General features: G+C 44.5%; 1 pseudogene; it reads left to right on the top strand.

The window, feature by feature from the left end:
* The first annotated feature begins 2,008 nt into the window (after positions 1–2,008).
* Positions 2,009–17,296, top strand: part of LOC143784358 (FAST kinase domain-containing protein 1, mitochondrial-like) — an 82,626-nt pseudogene continuing 67,338 nt past the window's right edge.

Below are 17,296 nucleotides of genomic sequence, written 5' to 3' on the forward strand. Positions count from 1 at the left end.
GAAAAACGGATCGGCGGAAAAATACGGATCCGGCGAAAAAAACCGGATCTGGTGTAAAAAACCGGATCCGGCGCAAAAACAAACCGACTGGTGAAAAAACGACGGATTCGGCAAAAAAAACCCGGATCGGCGGAAAAAAACGGACCCGGCAGAAAAAACGGATCCGGCAGAAAGATAAAACCAATCCGGCGGAAAAAAAAAAGGATCCGGCCGACAAAAAATGGATCCTGCGTCTAGAGACTACAGCCGTCGGCCTTACCATTGCACCACAAGGTCAAGTGATCCCAGGTACTAATTTTTGCTAATTTTACTAATTTTACTAATTTCCTGTATCAGAGTCAAGTATCAGACTCCGGTATCAGACAGAGTATTTCTGAGGTTTGACTTTCATTTGTGACTTTGATATGTGAAAGTCAGGTATCAGAATCAAGTATCAGAGTCCGGTGTCAGAGTATTTCTGAGGTTATTTCTGATGTTACTGTGATTTGTGACCATGTTGCAGCGGTATACTGACTTATGTTACTGACTTTATGGCAGGTTCATCCTGCAGACACTAGATGGCGCTGTGGCTCCCGATGACGTCACGGCTCCTTGCAGCCTCTAGTCAGTAATAGCAGCACTAGACAATCGCCGGGCGCGGTGGCGTGCGCCTGTAATCCTAGTTACCAGGGAGGCTGAGTGCTGGAGCGCTTGAGTCCAGGTGTTCTGGGCTGCCCTGTGCTATGCCGATTGGGGTGTCAACATCAGGTCGGTATTTGTGACCCTGGGGGACCTCAGAACTAACCAGTGGTCCTGAAGTGGGAGGAGGCCGGACGCGGCCCAGGAGACCCCATGCCGATCAGCGGTGCGGATCGCCCCGTCCATAGCCCTCGTTGTAGAGTCTACAATGGGGAGCAGGCTGGACAACACAGCGTGACAACCACTTTTTATACACACAGAAAATATTCATTTTAGATCGGGAAATCATTATTAATGTAGAAAAGGATCCAATTTCTTAAAATTGTGATGTTTATTAGAAAATTCAATGCAAACATTCAAGACTGTCTATGTAAATACTATGCATTGAACTTTGTACTTAGTTCTCTAATAAACATCGACATTTTAAGACGCTGAATTGTTTCTACATTTGATCCCTTGGCTTCCGTGCTACAATGCCCCTAGAGTCGGAGCTGTTTTTTCTTTTTTCACCAGATCATTATTAACCCTCAGTCACATCTGCAATAATTATTATTCGGTTGCTGCTTTGAAGGTAAAAATAATGAACTATGCAAAATATGAAAATGTAAATATATATATATATATATATATATATATTCCTCCTGTACTTTCTCACTATCTCCCCAGATTCTGATATTACGTCTCCTTATCTCTCTGTGATGCGGTTACACTGAGCGCTACTGACACCTACTGGCGAAACCAATAAAATGCTTCCATCTGTTGTGCAGTACTAGGTGTTACCAGCAGAGGCCACTCCAGCTCTAAACCTTCAGGACGAAACATGAATCACCTGCAAATATCACATTATAATGAGGTTACGCTGAAGGCCTCATGAGAAAATGACCTATTGTTTATATCAGGTTTTTTTTCTTCAATGTATTTTTTTCCATATAACAATCTGTATTAAAAATATAGTAGTAATATAATATATCAAAAATTATTAACACAAATAAATATATTTAAAAAATTACCAATAATAAGTATAAAATAAACAGACCACAAATCAACCCCCTAAAAACACAAGAAGATCCTAAGGGTGCGTGTCCACGTTCAGGATGGCCGGCGCTTTGGACGGAGCGGAAAACTCGCTCTGCCCTAAGCCCCGCCCCCTTCTGGAGACACGATGATGCCGGATGTGTTCATTGCACACATCCGGCATCATCGCACCCCACACATAGGGCCCTGTGATTTACCTTGCAGCGGCGCAGCAAGGTAAACGGACATGCTGCGATCTAAAAAGACGCGCCGCATGTCCGGAATCGCAGGGCCGCCGGGTGCGTATTAGCACGCATAGTGGAGACGGGATTTCATAAAATCCCCTCCACTATGCTGTAACATCTGGACGCGGCAGATTGAATGCTGCGGCTCTGCTCAGCGTTCAATCCGCTGCTATTCCGGATGTAAAACGGCCCGTGGACACATACCCTAAGACAAACACACTGACGAGCAAAAGAGTAACAATGTTTTGACCTTTTGACTTTCAGGCTCCATATCTCACCATCCACTACTGCTTCCAACGTGAGACTCCCATCATTTTATAGACAATCATCTTGGCTGTCTTATACACAAATGTATTGTTTATTGTTGATGCGTTTCAGATTCCACCGACTCCTTCCTCAGGATAACCATACAAAAATCAATCAATTGTCCTGCAGACGTTACACAAGTCTGGAAGCTGCAAATAAGGTGAGAGACTTCAACTTCACTATTGTGATGAGAAGCGTTGGCTTGAGTTTGCAAAAACGTATGACAAATGGACAGTATAAGATTGAAGATGGGTGATTTGGAGCGATGAGATGAAAGGCAACAGACTAGTCTCTGATGGGTGCAAATGGGTCTGGAAGAAACAAGGGAAAACGGGGCCAATGGCTGCAATCATTGAAGGAACTGTCAAGTTTTGGTAGAGGAAACCTGATCATATGGGGTTGTTTCAGGGTATGTACACACTTTCCGGATTTTTTGCGTTTTTTCGCTATAAAAACGCATACATATGCATCCCATCATTTAGAATGCATTCCGCAATTTTTGTGCATATGTCACTTTTTTTTCCCACGAAAAAAATGCATCGCGGTAAAAAACGCAGCATGTTCATTAATTTTGCTGATTTTTTGCGGATTTCCCACCATATTATTGCATTTGGAACCCCCGGAAAAATCTGCAAAAAAATCCACACAAAAAATGCGAGAAAAACATGAAAAAACACACAGGATTTCTTGCAGAAAATGTCCGGTTTTGGTCAGGAAATTTCTGCAAGAAATCCTGACGTGTGCACATAGCCTCACAGCCAAAGATGTTGGATACTTGACCAGGATCGATGGTGGTCTCACGGCTGAGCTATATGTGTATTTTGATCTGACGTTTAGATCGGACTCGGACATCACTAAGATGACAGTTCTGTTCGATTTTTACACAGACCCATAGACTTGCATTGACAATTTTGTTCTGACGTTTGGATCAGTATGGAACATATCTCCATGATTTTGTATGGACTACAAACAATCCCGGACATGTGAACTGCCCCATTCACTATTTTAGGCACAAGTGTTATCTGTGAAAAGCACGGATAGCACATCCCACCCTATTTCCTTATAGATTGTAGCTTGCGAGCAGGACCCTCACTCCTCCTGTACCTGCTGATCTGTGTCACTTTGTGATATATTTATTGTCTGTTCATGTCCCTGCTTAATTGTAAAGTGGTCAGAAAATGTTGGCGCTATAGAAATAAAAATATCATCATCACTAGTATAAGAAAATATAACGTGTGAATGAGCCGTTGATAATTATCAATTGTATTAATTAATTTAGTTCCAAGTTTATTAAGCTAATTTATAGATGAATGGGAAAGTGTCTAATAATTCTAGGGAAGACCACAAATGTATTACATAGGGCAAAAATGTGACGGGTTTGGCAGAGGTTTTAGGACAGTTAGGCCGGCGTCACACTAGCGAGTTTTACAGACGTATGAGCGCAAGAAAATACGTCCGTAAAATACGCATTACACACGGCCCAATGATTCTCTATGGCCCAGCTCCTATCAGCCGTATTTTACGGATCTGTATTATACGGCCGTAGAAAATCGCAGCATGCTGCGTTTGTCACCGTATTGCGCAAAAAAATTGCCAATGAAAGTCTATGGGGGCGAGAAAAATATGGATTTCTCACGAACCAGCAGTGTGACTTGCAAGAAATACGCAACGGTGTTATAGAGAAAAGCCGGCAATTCAATTGCCGGCTTTTGCTATCTCCTTCCCAAACCCGACAGGATATGAGACATGGTTTACATACAGTAGACCATCTCATATCCCTTTTTTTTTGCATATTCCACACTAATAATGTTAGTAGTGTGTATGTGCAAAATTTGGGCCCTCTAGCTATTAAATTAAAGGGTTAAATCACGGAAAAAATTGGCGTGGGCTCCCGCACAATTTTCTCCACCAGAGTGGTAAAGCCAGTGACTGAGGGCAGATATTAATAGCCTGGAGAGGGTCCATGGTTATTGCCCCCCCCCCTGGCTAAAAACATCTGCCCCCAGCCACCCCAGAAAAGGCACATCTGGAAGATGCGCCTATTCTGGCACTTGGCCACTCTCTTCCCACTCCCGTGTAGCGGTGGGATATGGGGTAATGAAGGGTTAATGTCACCTTGCTATTGTAAGGTGACATTAAGCCAGATTAATAACGGAGAGGCGTCAATTATGACACCTATCCATTATTAATCCAATAGTATGAAATGGTTAAGAAAACACACATTATTACAAAGTATTTTAATGAAATAAAGACAGATGTTGTTGTAATATTTTATTAGACTCTTAATCCACCTGAAGACCCTTGTCACCTGAAACAAAGTAAAAAAAAAACAAACAACAATATTCCATACCTTCTGTCGTTCTGTCCCACGTTGCAAATCCATCTGAAAGGGTTAACTAATTTTACAAGCAGAAGCCTGTTAATGCAGCCGCACCTGCCTGTAAAAACCAGGGGAATGAATGGAAAGCAGGGTGACCTGTAGTTACCTTGAGTTGCGGTGATGCGCCCTCTGCTGGATGTCCTCATGAACTGGAGCCTGTGAAAAGTTCCCACGCTCGAGTTCATATGAGGACATCCAGCAGAGGGCTAGGTAGTAGGTAGGGATGTGAACGCTGTGTTCTGGGATGGGTGGGCGCAGAGGAGTCTGCGGGATGTGCCGTGGTGCTGTGCCTGGATTTGCCATTGTGCCGCGTCGGGATGTGCCGTGATGCTTGGATGTGCCGTGATGCTTGGATGTGCTGTGGTGCCGGCATGTGCCGGTGCCTGCGCCGGGATGTGTCGGCGCCGAGATGTGCCGTGGTGCCGGCATCTGCCGGTGCCTGCGCCGGCATGTGTCGGCGCCGGGATGTGCTGTGGGGCTACGCCGGGCGGTGCGGTGGGTCCGCTGGCCGTGCTGGGGTCTGCTGCAGGCGTCATTGCTGTGTGTGTCTCTGTGTGCAGGCGTCGTCCGATGGGACTACAAGTCCTATCGGACGATGCCTGCTACAGTGACAGTGAGTGACACATTAGCCAATGATGGGACAGTAGTAGTCCCATCATCCAGCTAATGTGTTGAATGTAAAAAAAAACAACACACACACACACACACGTACATACATACAGACATACAGTACATACAACATGCAGACACAGTACATACAGACATACAACATACACCATGTGACATGCAACATGTGGCGACATGAGAGGGAATGCGACATATGACATGCAAAATGTTACATGCAACATGCGACGACATGCAACATGCCACATGCAACATGCAACAACATGTGACGGCATGTGACATGCAACGACATGTGACATGCGTCAACATGCAACATGTGACAACATGCGACATGCGACATGTGACATGAGATGACATGCGAAATGCAACATGTGGCAGCATGCGACATATGACAACATGTGACATGCAACATGCGACGACATGCAGCATTCGACGACATGCAGCATTCGACGACATGCAACATGCGACAACATGCGACGACATGCGACATGTGACATGCGGCGACATGCAACATTCGACAACATACGACGACATGCAATGACATGCAACATGTGACATGCGACGACATGCAACGACATGCAACATGCGACAACATGCAACATGCGACGGCATGCAACAACATGCAACATGTGACATGCGACGAAATGCGACATACAACATGCGAGGGCATGCGACATGTGACAACATGTGACATGCGACAACATGCAACATGAGACATGTGATATGCGACATGCACCATGCGACAACATGCAACATGCGAGAACATGCAACATGTGACGACATGCAACATGTGACATGAAACATGCAACATGCGACGACATGCAACATACGACATGCAACATGCCACATACAGTACATACATACAGTACATACATACAACATACATACAGACGTACAGTACATAAAACATAGAGTACATACTCACTATCACTTGTCACTTTGTTCCTCGAAGCCAGTGTTACCTGTAAAAAATATTAAAATAATAAACAAACACTATACTCCCTGATCCGCAGAAATCCAATTAAAACGAGTGTCCCTCGCCGATCTCCCGTGGAGAGCAGGAGCATCAGCTGATGCGACCGCTCTCCAGGGGCTCCAGGAATACAATGATGGAAGGTATCCTTCCACAATGTTTTCCCCACAATGTATTCCTACGCCCCTGTGAGATAATAGTCCCTAGTCTCACTTTTGGCATTGCTGTGTGAGAAAGTTCCCACGCAGCTTTTTGCCATAAAGTGAGACCAGTGAACTATAGTAACCTCTCAGTGATGCACTGCAGGAGCCATTGTCTCCTGTCAGTGTGTCACATAGGGTCCTATAGAGCAGTGACATCACCCGATGTCACTGTTCTATAGGGGAGATCGTCATGGGACACTCGTTATTAATTGGACTACGGTGGACAGGTAGTATACGGTTTATTATTTTACATTTTTTGCAGGCGCCGAAGTATGGTAAGTATGCTTAAATGAAGAATATTAACCCCTTTCTGCCAGCTGACGGAATAGTACGTTAGCTGGCAGATCCCCTGCTTTAAGGTGGGCTCCGGCGGTGAGCCCACCTTAAAGCCGCAATATGTCAGCTGTTTTGTACAGCTGACATGTGTGCGCAATGAGCGCGAGCGGAATCGCGATCCGCCCGCCCCCATTAACTAGTTAAATGTCGCCGTCAAGCGCTGACAGCGGCATTTAACTAGCGCTCCCGGCTGCACGGCCGGAAGTGCTCACACCGCTGACCCCCGTCACATGATCAAGGGTCAGCGGTGCATTGCCATAACAACCAGAGGTCTCCTTGAGACCTCTATGGTTGTTGATGGCCAATTGCTTTGAGCGCCACCCTGTGGTCGGCGCTCAAAGTACACCACCATTTCTACTACATAGAGGTGATCTGTACTTCACCTCTATGTAGCAGAGCCGATCGTGTAGTGCATGCTTTTAGCCTCCTATGGAGGCTATTGAAGCATGCCAAAAAAAAAAAAAAAAAAGTGTTTAAAAATATAAAAAATATATAAAAGTTTAAATCACCCCCCTTTCGCCCCAATCAAAATAAAACAATTAAAAAAAAATCAAACCTACACATATTTGGTATCACCGCGTTCAGAATCGCCCGATCTATCAATAAAAACAAAGGATTAACCTGACCACTAAATGGCGTAGCGAGAAAAAAAATCAAAACGCCAAAATTACGGTTTTTTGGTCGCCGCGACATTGCATTAAAGTGCAATAACGGGCGATCAAAGAACGTATCTACACCAAAATGGTATCATTAAAAATGACAGCTTGGCATGCAAAAAAGAAGCGCTTACCTGACCCCAGATCACGAAAATTGGAGACACTACGGGTATCGGAAAATCGCACACTTTTTTTTTTTTTTTGCAAACTTTGGAATTTTTATCCACCACTTAGATAAAACATAAACTAGACATGTTAGGTGTCTATGAACTCGTAATGACCTGGAGAATCATAATGGCAGGTTAGTTTTAGCATTTAGTGAACCTAGCAAAAAAGCCAAACGAAAAACAAGTCTGAGATTGCACTTTTTTTTGCAATTTCATCACACTTGGAATTTTTTTCCCATTTTCTGTTACATGGCATGGTAAAACCAATGGTATCGTTCAAAAGTACATCTCGTCCCGCAAAAAATAAGCCCTCATATGGCCATATTGACTGAAAAATAAAAAAGTTATGGTTCTGGGAAGTAGGGGAGCGAAAAACAAAAACGAAAAAACGGAAAAAGCTCTGGGGGTGAAGGGGTTAAAATACTTTTTTCCTAATGTGTGTGTGTTTTATTAATCCTTTAATACTATTGGATTAATAACGGATAGGCGTCTTATTGACGCCTCTCCGTTATTAACCCGGCTTAATGTCACCTTACAATAGCAAGGTGACATTAACCCCTTATTACCCCATATCCCACCGCTACACCGGAGTGGGAAGATAGGGGCTAAGTGCCGGAATTGGCGCATCTTACAGATGCGCCATTTCTGGGGCGGCTGCGGACTGGTATTTGTAGCTGGGGGGAGGGCCAATATCCATGGCCCCTCTCTAGGCTATGAATATCAGCCCGCAGCTGTCTGCGTAGCCTTTCTGGCTATGAAATATAGGGGGACCCCACGTCATTTTTTTGGGGGGGTCCCCCTATTTTAATAGCCAGTAAAGGCTACGCAGACAGCTGCGGGCTGATATTCATAGCAGGCTATGTCATGGTTCCCTAATGGCAAGAGAACATAAATACAGACTAGCTCTTGGAAGATGGAATCTCGAGCTGACCGTGAGCTAAACCTATCGCACAACTAGCAGTGGCCGGGTAGCGTGCCTACGTTTTTATCCCTAGACGCCCAGCGCCAGCCGGAGGACTAAATAACCCTAGCAGAGGAAAGTACAGACCTGGCTTACCTCTAGAGAAATTTTTCCCCAAAGGCAGACAGAAGCCCCCCACATATATTGTCGGTGAATGCAGAGGAAATTGACAAACGTAGTATGATGATAGGTTCAGCAAAGGGAGGTCCGCTTACTAGATAGAAGAAGACAGAAAAGGGAACTTCACGGTCAACTGAAAACCCTTACAAAAAAACATCCTGAAATTACTTTAAGACTCTAATATCAACTCATGATACCAGAGTGGCAATTTCAGCTCACAAGAGCTTCCAGCCACAGAAATAATCAATCTCTGAGAACTGGAACAAAAATGCAAACAAACATAGGACAAAAGTCCAACTTAGCTGATAGTTGACTAGTAGCAGGAACATGCAACAGAAAGGCTTCTGGTTACATTGATGGCCGGCATAGGAATGACTGAGGAGCAAGGCTAAATAGAAAACTCCCACATCCTGATGGAAACAGGTGAACAGAGAAGGTGAAGCACACAAGTCCAGTACCACCAGTGACCACCGGAGGAGCCCAAAAACCAAATTCACAACAGTACCCCCCCCTCAAGGAGGGGGCACCGAACCCTCACAAGAACCACCAGGACGATCAGGATGAGCCCTATGAAATGCACGGACCAAATCGGAGGCATGAACATCAGAGGCTGTCACCCAAGAATTATCCTCCTGACCGTAGCCCTTCCACTTGACCAGATACTGAAGTTTCCATCTGGAAACACGGGAGTCCAAGATCTTCTCCACTACGTACTCCAACTCACCCTCAACCAACACCGGAGCAGGAGGCTCAACGGAAGGCACAACCGGTACCTCATACCTGCGCAATAATGACCGATGGAAGACATTATGAATAGAAAAAGATGCAGGAAGGTCCAAACGAAAGGACACAGGGTTAAGAATCTCCAATATCTTGTACGGGCCGATGAACTGAGGCTTAAACTTGGGAGAAGAAACCCTCATAGGGACAAAACGAGAAGACAACCACACCAAGTCCCCAACACTAAGACGAGGACCAACACGACGACGGCGGTTAGCAAAATGCTGAGTCTTCTCCTGGGACAACTCCAAATTGTCCATCACCTGCCCCCAAATCTGATGCAACCTCTCCACCACAGCATCCACTCCAGGACAATCCGAAGACTCCACCTGACCGGAAGAAAAACGAGGATGAAACCCCGAATTACAGAAAAAAGGAGAAACCAAGGTGGCAGAACTAGCCCGATTATTGAGGGCAAACTCCGCCAACGGCAAAAAGGCAACCCAATCATCCTGATCCGCAGACACAAAACACCTCAAATAAGTCTCCAAGGTCTGATTAGTTCGCTCGGTCTGGCCATTAGTCTGAGGATGGAAAGCAGACGAAAAAGACAAATCAATGCCCATCCTAGCACAGAACGCCCGCCAAAATCTAGACACGAATCGAGTCCCCCTGTCAGAAACGATATTCTCCGGAATACCATGCAAGCGAACCACATTCTGAAAAAACAGAGGAACCAACTCGGATGAGGAAGGCAATTTAGGCAAGGGAACCAAATGGACCATCTTAGAGAAACGGTCACACACCACCCAGATGACAGACATTTTCTGAGAAACAGGGAGATCAGAAATAAAATCCATCGAGATGTGAGTCCAAGGCCTCTTCGGAATAGGCAAGGATAACAACAATCCACTAGCCCGAGAACAACAAGGCTTGGCCCGAGCACAAACATCACAAGACTGCACAAAACCTCGCACATCTCGCGACAGGGAAGGCCACCAGAAGGACCTAGCCACCAAATCCCTGGTACCAAAGATTCCAGGATGACCTGCCAATGCAGAAGAATGGACCTCCGAGATGACTCTACTGGTCCAATCATCAGGAACAAACAGTCTACCAGGCGGGCAACGATCAGGTCTATCCGCCTGAAACTCCTGCAAGGCCCGTCGCAGGTCTGGGGAGACAGCAGACAATATCACTCCCTCCCTAAGGATACCTGTAGGTTCAGAATTACCAGGGGAATCAGGCTCAAAACTCCTAGAAAGGGCATCCGCCTTCACATTCTTGGAACCCGGTAGGTAAGAAACCACAAAATTAAATCGAGAGAAAAATAACGACCAGCGCGCCTGTCTAGGATTCAGGCGCCTGGCAGACTCAAGATAAATCAAATTCTTGTGGTCGGTCAATACCACCACCTGATGTCTAGCCCCCTCTAGCCAATGACGCCACTCCTCAAAAGCCCACTTCATAGCCAAGAGCTCCCGATTACCAATATCGTAATTTCGCTCGGCGGGCGAAAATTTTCGAGAAAAGAACGCACAAGGTCTCATCACGGAGCAGTCGGAGCTTTTCTGCGACAAAACCGCCCCAGCTCCGATTTCAGAAGCGTCGACCTCAACCTGAAAAGGAAGAGCAACATCAGGCTGACGCAACACAGGGGCGGAAGAAAAGCGGCGCTTAAGCTCCCGAAAGGCTTCCACAGCAGCAGGGGACCAATCAGCAACATCAGCACCCTTTTTAGTCAAATCAGTCAACGGTTTAGCAACATCAGAAAAACCAGTTATAAATCGACGATAAAAATTAGCAAAGCCCAAAAATTTCTGAAGGCTCTTAAGAGAAGAGGGTTGCGTCCAATCACAAATAGCCTGAACCTTGACAGGATCCATCTCAATGGAAGAGGGGGAAAAAATGTACCCCAAAAAAGAGATCTTTTGAACCCCAAACACACACTTAGAACCCTTCACACACAAGGAATTAGACCGCAAAACCTGAAAAACCCTCCTGACCTGTTGGACATGAGAGTCCCAGTCATCCGAAAAAATCAAAATATCATCAAGATACACAATCATAAATTTATCCAAATATTCACGGAAAATGTCATGCATAAAGGACTGAAAGACTGAAGGGGCATTTGAAAGACCAAAAGGCATTACTAAATACTCAAAGTGGCCCTCGGGCGTATTAAATGCAGTTTTCCACTCATCCCCCTGCTTAATTCGCACTAAATTATACGCCCCACGAAGATCAATCTTAGAGAACCACTTGGCCCCCTTTATTCGAGCAAACAAATCAGTCAGTAGTGGCAAAGGATACTGATATTTAACCGTGATTTTATTCAAAAGCCGATAATCAATACATGGCCTCAAGGAGCCATCTTTTTTAGATACAAAGAAAAAACCGGCTCCTAAGGGAGATGATGAAGGACGAATATGTCCCTTTTCCAAGGACTCTTTAATATATTCACGCATAGCAGCATGTTCAGGCACAGATAGATTAAATAAACGACCCTTAGGGAATTTACTGCCCGGAATCAAATCTATGGTACAATCGCAATCTCTGTGCGGAGGTAGTGAACCAAGCTTAGGCTCCTCAAAAATGTCACGATAATCAGATAAAAATTCCGGAATCTCAGAGGGAATAGATGACGAAATGGAAACCAAAGGTACGTCCCCATGAGCCCCCTGACATCCCCAGCTTAACACAGACATAGCTTTCCAGTCGAGGACTGGGTTATGAGATTGCAGCCATGGCAATCCAAGCACCAACACATCATGTAGATTAAACAACACAAGGAAGCGAATAATCTCCTGGTGGTCCGGATTAATACGCATAGTTACTTGTGTCCAGTATTGTGGTTTATTACTAGCCAATGGCGTGGAGTCAATACCCTTCAGAGGTATAGGAACTTCCAGAGGCTCTAAATCATACCCACAGCGCTTGGCAAAGGACCAATCCATCAGACTCAAAGCGGCGCCAGAGTCGACATAGGCGTCCGCGGTAATTGATGATAAAGAACAAATCAGGGTCACAGACAGAATAAACTTAGACTGTAAAGTGCCAATTGAAACAGACTTATCAACCTTCTTAGTACGTTTAGAGCATGCTGATATAACATGAGTTGAATCACCACAATAGAAGCACAACCCATTTTTTCGCCTAAAATTCTGCCGTTCGCTTCTGGACAGAATTCTATCACATTGCATATTCTCTGGCGCCTTCTCAGTAGACACCGCCAAATGGTGCACAGGTTTGCGCTCCCGCAAACGCCGATCAATCTGAATAGCCATTGTCATGGACTCATCCAGACCTGTAGGCACAGGGAACCCCACCATAACATCCTTTACGGCATCAGAGAGACCCTCTCTGAAATTCGCCGCCAGGGCGCACTCATTCCACTGAGTGAGCACAGACCATTTACGAAATTTTTGGCAGTATATTTCAGCTTCATCTTGCCCTTGAGACAGGGCCATCAAGGCTTTTTCAGCCTGAATCTCTAAATGAGGTTCCTCATAAAGCAACCCCAAGGCCAGAAAAAACGCATCCACATTGAGCAACGCAGGATCCCCTGGTGCCAATGCAAATGCCCAATCCTGAGGGTCGCCCCGGAGCAAGGAAATTACAATCCTGACCTGCTGTGCGGGATCTCCAGCGGAGCGAGATCTCAGAGACAAAAACAATTTACAATTATGTTTGAAATTCTGAAAGCGAGATCTATCCCCGGAGAAAAATTCAGGTAAAGGAATTCTAGGTTCAGATACAGGAGCATGAATAACAAAATCCTGCAAACTTTGAACCTTCGTAGCGAGATTATTCAAACCTGTAGCCAAACTCTGAGGATCCATTTTAATCAGGTGAGATCAGAGCCATTCAAGGATTAGAAGGAGAGAGAGACGAAGGCTGCAATATACACAGGGATGCTAGTGATTCAACTATAGAGCAAACTCTACCAAAAAAAAAAAAAAATTTCCTGCAGACTTCTTTTTCTCTCCTTTCTTCTGCCAATTATTTTAACCCTTGGCCGGCCATACTGTCATGGTTCCCTAATGGCAAGAGAACATAAATACAGACTAGCTCTTGGAAGATGGAATCTCGAGCTGACCGTGAGCTAAACCTATCGCACAACTAGCAGTGGCCGGGTAGCGTGCCTACGTTTTTATCCCTAGACGCCCAGCACCAGCCGGAGGACTAAATAACCCTAGCAGAGGAAAGTACAGACCTGGCTTACCTCTAGAGAAATTTTTCCCCAAAGGCAGACAGAAGCCTTCCACATATATTGTCGGTGAATGCAGAGGAAATTGACAAACGTAGTATGATGATAGGTTCAGCAAAGGGAGGTCCGCTTACTAGATAGAAGAAGACAGAAAAGGGAACTTCACGGTCAACTGAAAACCCTTACAAAAAACCATCCTGAAATTACTTTAAGACTCTAATATCAACTCATGATACCAGAGTGGCAATTTCAGCTCACAAGAGCTTCCAGCCACAGAAATAATCAATCACTGAGAACTGGAACAAAAATGCAAACAAACATAGGACAAAAGTCCAACTTAGCTGATAGTTGACTAGTAGCAGGAACATGCAACAGAAAGGCTTCTGGTTACATTGATGGCCGGCATAGGAATGACTGAGGAGCAAGGCTAAATAGAAAACTCCCACATCCTGATGGAAACAGGTGAACAGAGAAGGTGAAGCACACAAGTCCAGTACCACCAGTGACCACCGGAGGAGCCCAAAAACCAAATTCACAACAAGGCTACAAATATTGGCCCTCGGCTGTCGGCTTTCCCCCTCTGGCGCAGAAAATTTCGCGGGAGCCCACGCCATATTTTTTTTTCTTCGTTTTTTTTTAACTGAAACATATTGTTCATTAACCCCTTTCTGCCAGCTGACGGAATAGTACATTAGCTGGCATTATCCCCACGCTTTGAGGTGGGCTTCGGCGGTGAGCAACATGTCAGTTGTTTTCATTACAACAAAAAAAATTATGTTTTTTTGGTCGCCGCGACATTGCATCAAAATGCAATAATGGGCAATCAAAAGAACGTATCTGCACAAAAGTGGTATCATTAAAAACGTCAGCTCGGCGAGCAAAAAATTAGCCCTCACCCGACCCAATATCTCAGAAAATATAGAAGCTACGGGTATCGGAAAACGGCGCAATTATTTTATTTCTTTTTAGCAAAGTTTTGAATTTTTTTTTACCACTTAGATAAAAAATAATCTACACGTGTTTGGTGTCTATGAACTCGTAATGACCTGGAAAATCATAATGGCAGGTCAATTTTATGCTATGTGCACACGTTGCAGATTTGGGTTCCGCATTTTCTGCACAAAATCTGCATCTCCTTGCTGAAAACGCAGCTGCGTTTTTTATGCATTTTTTTCACGTTTTTTTCATATTTTTTGCGTGGTTTTCATGCGGGTTTTTTGTGTGGTTTTGCTGCAGTATTTGGTGCGGTTTTTTGCGTGGTTTTGATTCAGGTTTTTGATGCTTTTTTATGCAGTTTTTGGTGAAGTTTTGATGCAGTTTTTGATTCAGTTTTGATACAGTTTTTGGTGCGGTTATGATGCAGTTTTTGGTGCGGTTTTGATGCAGTTTTTGGTGCGGTTTTGATGCTGTTTTTGGTGCGGTTTTGATTCAGTTTTTGGTGCAGTTTTGATGCAGTATTTGGTGTGGTTTTGATGCAGTATTTGGTGCTGTTTTGATGCAGTTTTTGGTGCGGTTATGATGCAGTATTTGGTGCGGTTTTGATGCTGTTGTTGGTGCGGTTTTGATGCTGTTTTTGGTGCCGTTTTGCTGCAGTTTTTGATACAGTTCTTGGTGAGGGTTTGATGCATTTTTGGTGCATTTTTGATGCAATATTTGGAGCAGTTTTGATGCAGTTTTTGGTGCGGTTTTTGCGCGGTTTTGATTCAGTTTTTGCTGCAGTATTTGGTGCTTTTTTGCGTGGTTTTGATTCAGGTTTTTGATGCTTTTTTATGCAGTTTTTGGCGAACTTTTGATGCAGTATTTGGTGCGGTTTTGATGCAGTATTTGGTGTGGTTTTGATGCAGTGTTTGGTGCGGTTTTGAAGCAGTTTTTTGTGCGTTTAGGCCATGTGCCCACGCTGCGGATTTCGCTGCGGAATTTTCTGCAGCGGATTTGATAAATCCGCAGTGCAAAACCGCTGTGGTTATTACTGCGGATTTATCGCGGTTTCTATAGCGGTTTCCGCTGCGGATTTACACCTGCAGTTTTCTATTGGAGCAGGTTTAAACCCGCAGCGCAATCCGCACAAAGAAATGACATGCTGCGGAATATAAACCGATGCGTTTCCGCTCGTTTTTTCCGCAGCATGTACACTGCGGAATTCATTTCCCATAGGTTTATATTGTACTGTAAACTCATGGGAAACCACTGCGGGCCCGCAGCTGCGGAAACGCTGCGGTTCCGCAGCAAAATCCGCAGCGTGTGCACATACCCTTATGATGCCGTTTTTGGTGCGGTTTTGATGCAGTTTTTGGTGCGGTTTTGATGCGGTTTTGATGCAGTTTTTTGGTGCGGTTTTGATGCTGTTGTTGGTGGGGTTTTGATACAGTTTTTGGTGCAGTTTTGATGCTGTTGTTGGTGCGGTTTTGATGCAGTTTTTGCTGCAGTTTTGATGCAGTTTTTTGTGGAGTTTTTTCGCGCTTTTGATGCATTTTTTAATTTTTTTTGGTGCGGTTTTTGCGTGTTTTTTGTGCGTTTTTGTATGCATTTTTGAAAGCTAAATAAAGATGTATTATTGAACAAAAAAAAGATTTGTGATGTCATTATTGTCCAACCTCCTCTTTTACATTTGTCCAACCCACACTCAATTACACACAGATAGATAGACATATAGATGATAGATGAAATGGATAGACAGAGCTACATATAGATAGATCTATAGATGCATACATCTATCTATTCCTATATCTATCTATAGATATATCTGGATAGATATCTATTGATAGATGTATGGATAGTGTAGGGTGCGTGTCCACTGTCCAGATTACATCCAAATTAGCTGCAAATTGGATGCTGCGTACTTGTAGTCCCATCAGATGATGCCTGCACACACCCCAAAAGACCCCCCGCACAGCCCCGCACACACCCGAACAGTCCCGCACACACCCGAACAGTCCCGCAGACCCCGTCCGCACACACATACACGCACACCATCACCGCCCACACACTTCCCTCCTCCCGAACTGCAGCGTTTCTCAGACCCACATCCGCATCTAAACTGCAGCTCTTTTTTACATCTGCGGTTTTGCTGCAGATGTGCCCGACTCAATGAAAGTCTATGGGTACAGAAACGCTGCAGTTTGGCAAAAAAAGAAGTGATATGCTGCTGAAAAAAAAAAGCTGCGTTTCGGTGTGTCTTTTTCCGCAGCATGTGCACAACAAGTCTGCTGCTCCCATAGACTTACATTGGTTGAGCACTACACTGCGGATTTGATGCAACTCTGGGCAGCAAAAAACCCTGCGGATCTGCAATCAAATCCGCAACGTGTGCACAGCCTTAGCATTTAGTGAACCTAGCAAAAAAGCCAAGCAAAAAACAAGTGTGGGATTGCACTTTTTTTGCAATTTCATCGCACTTTGACTTTTTTTTCACATTTTCTGTTACACGACATGGTAAAACCAATGGTGTCGTTCAAAAGTAGAACTTGTCCCGCAAAAGATAAGCCCTCACATGGCCATATTGATGGAAACATTATGGCTCTGGAAAGAAGGGGAGAGATAAACGAAAAAAGCTCCAGGGGTGAAGGGGGTTTAGAAACATGGATATGGACATATCTATGGAAATAGACATAGATATATAGATATATCTGTATGTATCTATCTATCCATCCTATATCTCTGTATCTATCTATCTATCTATAATAATAATTTTTATTTATATAGC

The sequence above is a fragment of the Ranitomeya variabilis genome, chromosome 7 (assembly GCF_051348905.1).
Source record: "Ranitomeya variabilis isolate aRanVar5 chromosome 7, aRanVar5.hap1, whole genome shotgun sequence".
NCBI lineage: Eukaryota > Metazoa > Chordata > Amphibia > Anura > Dendrobatidae > Ranitomeya > Ranitomeya variabilis.